The 3362-nt window shown below is 39.6% G+C and overlaps 1 long non-coding RNA gene across 1 annotated transcript in view; it reads right to left on the reverse strand.

Moving 5' to 3' along the window:
- LOC106534898 (uncharacterized) overlaps positions 1-3362 on the reverse strand; it is an 11760-nt gene that overhangs the window by 1080 nt on the left and 7318 nt on the right. The window lies entirely within an intron of this gene.

Raw genomic sequence — 3362 nt, forward strand, 5'->3', positions numbered from 1 at the left:
TTTTTTTTTTTTTTTTTTTGAGTCAGCAGGTTTTTAATAACAGATCAGATCAGTCAGGTGTCATCAGCGTAACATGAGACATCAGGTGGATCCTCACAGGAGCCGTCACATCTCTGAAGCTTCAAACAGGCAAATTTAATGTTTTTATAGAGTCCAGGAGGAAACTGTCAGTTTAAAGAGGAGAAGATGCACTAAACCAGTTTTATGTCATCACGCAACAGGAACTGATTTTAATGACTTCCTGTGTAGAGAGGAAGTTTCACAGTCTAAAAACAGAGGAAACAACTGAACATCGTGAAAATTTACACAAGTTACCTGAAACCATGGTTTCACCAAACATAAACATGAACATTTCATTAAAAAGTGTTGCGGGGTTAGCGTTAGCATTAGTTTAGCTGAAGCTCTGAAAAACTGTTAAAAATGTAGAAAGTGAGTAACTCAGTCATCAGCTATAAGAAGGATCCTGTTTGATGGGAGCACTTGAGTCCCCCCCGGTGGGGTTCGGGAGGGTTTTCCCGCTCACAGGGGGTGTTAAGGTGAACCAGTTAAGGTGTTAAGGTGAACCAGTTAAGGTGTTAAGGTGAACCAGTTAAGGTGTTAAGGTGAACCAGTTAAGGTGTTAAGGTGAACCAGTTATTAATAAGAGTGAAACTCAAACAGTTTCTGTATAAATCTTGTGCAACATTTGTTCTGAAGCCCTGATCCCTCCGTCTGTCACCCGACTCATTCTGTTTTCATTTGTTTATTTGCAGTGGTGGGCACCAGCCTGCTAAAGTGCAAATGCGCTAATTGCAGACCTGAATCTTTTGTTTGCACTTTAGCGTTCTTACAAACTTTTATAATTCGTAAGCAGATTTGTTTTAAATTAAAAAGCAGTACAGCTAATAACTAATTCTCTAGCAGTCATCATTATGTTGAACAGCAGAAGGTATGACTGTCAATGAATCACAACACATGTGATCTATCCAACAGCACCCCTCCCAGATAAACACTCTTATTGTGAAGGTATACATCCTGCTGACTGTTGCTTTGAGCCACGGTTCTCATTTCCCACAATGCTTTGTGTCTGCTTACGAAGCAGGAAGTCAACAGCAAAAACAGTAAACATTTGTAATCCATACTAAAGTTTTGTATGTATTGATTTATTTTACTTTACAATCGGAGCTCCTTTTAAAAAAAGTTTAAACGCTGGAGCTCAATACTTGACTTTATTGGTCAAAGCAACCGGCCAACGGAGTTAGCTGAATGGACGCAGAAGATGATTTAAAGGCACAGTGTGTCGGATTTTGTCAATTCTTTTAGCCGAAATTGAGATAATTCAAATTCAAAAATACTTTATTGATCCCAGAGGGAAGTTAGGTGTTGTTGTAAGTCATTTAACTAAAGAYTTATTGTAGATGCTGATGGCTGTGGGCAGGAAAGATCTTCTGTAGCGTCTGTATTACAGTGAAGTTGAAGAAGCCTCAGACTGAAGACACTTTCTCTTTCTATGACAGTCTGATGAAGAGGATGGTCAGGGTTGTCCACAATGTTCTTGATTTAATGTAAAATCCTTCTTTGCACCATCATCTCCAGAGATTCCACAGTCGTCCCCAGAACAGAACCAGCCTTCTTTATCAGGTTGTTGAGCCTCTTTAGGTCCCTGGCTCTGATGCTGCTGCCCCAACAGATGATGGCAGAAGAGATGATGCTCTCAACAACAGACTTGTAGATCTACAGAAGAGATGATACTCTCAACAACAGACTTGTAGAAGATCTACAGAAGAGATGACGCTCTCAACAACAGACTTGTAGAAGATCTACAGAAGAGATGAAGCTCTCAACAACAGACTTGTAGATCTACAGAAGAGATGATGCTCTCAACAACAGACTTGTAGAAGATCTGCAGAAGAGATGACGCTCTCAACAACAGACTTGTAGAAGATCTGCAGAAGAGATGATGCTCTCAACAACAGACTTGTAGAAGATCTGCAGCATCTTGCTGCAGACATCGAAGGATCTCAGCTTCCTCAACAACAGACTTGTAGAAGATCTGCAGCATCTTGCTGCAGACATTGAAGGATCTCAGCTTCCTTAAGAAGTAAAATCTGCTTTGTAGACTGTAGGGATGTTGACATTTCGTCTCTGCTGCCATTTTCTTCCCAAACTGCTGTGACCAGATTTTGCGAGGCTGCTCAGTGCGTTTGCTTGTAATTTCCTCCTGCTTTGTTATTTCTACGAATTTCAACAAACCGCGCTGATGTCAGGTAGTTAGCTACAGCCTCGTCTTTCAGTTTTTAATTTTTGTTGATGCGTTCTGAAGAGACAATTTTTTGAAAAGAGGATCAAAGTAAATCATGAGTTTTTCTGGTGAACCTTAAAGAGATAAGCTGCCATGAAGAACATTATTTTATCTGCCCTTGTTCCTAATTTGATAAGGATTTAAAATGTTGAAGTATGTTTTTTTATCCAGAACAGCGCTTGTTGCAAAGTGTTGATGCTCGTCTTCATCACCTGACACATTTAACACGCTGTCATTGGTTGAGGAGCTTTGTTTACAACATGTTCACATGGTTTTTAAATTGTTTTAAATTCATTACTTTCTAAGACACATTAAGTTGATTTGATGCTGCAGTTTGTCTTGTAATGTTATTTTATACCTTTTCTGCTAGTTTTGAATTGGCTATTATTAAGTTTTATTAGTTTTTTAGGATACAAGATGCTTCCTACAAAAACCAGACTGTGAATCTTTTCTTAAAATTTCATGGCGATACCTTAAACACTGAGGAAGTTATGAGCAAAATTAGAAAACAACAAGGTGAAATGATCCCAGTGGTTCTGCTGTGAACTTCAGCAAGAAAACATGAGCTGATTTCACCTGAACATCAATAACTTCCCTCATACTTGAAATAATCACATGATTTTGGTGTTATTTTGTACGGTTTGTGATGTTCTTTTGGAATCTGCTTTCAGATTTAATATTGGTGTAGGATTAAAAATTTATCCACATCCCTATAGACTGCTTCAGTGTTGAGTCTCCAGTCCAGTCTGTTGTCCAGATGAACACCGAGGTATTTATATTCCTCAACCACCTCCACTTCTTCTCCCATGATGGAAACAGGGTTTGACCTAATTACTAATGACAATAATAAAAAAACATGTCTAATCATTGCAGACAAAGACCTTGTTTTATTATTTTTACCTTATAAAAAGCTGTTTATATCTCCATGGTCGCGGGTCGCCACACAGGCAGCCGCCATCTTGCACCGCGTCTCAATTCAGGGGCTGGGTCCTCATGAGTGCACATCTGTCGGCCGCATACGTCACTGCCCCGCGCAGAGGACTGTCCCAATTCAAAGGCTCCTCATCACGCGGTTGAGGAA

This window comes from Austrofundulus limnaeus, unplaced genomic scaffold (assembly GCF_001266775.1).
Source record: "Austrofundulus limnaeus strain Quisiro unplaced genomic scaffold, Austrofundulus_limnaeus-1.0 Scaffold1300, whole genome shotgun sequence".
NCBI lineage: Eukaryota > Metazoa > Chordata > Actinopteri > Cyprinodontiformes > Rivulidae > Austrofundulus > Austrofundulus limnaeus.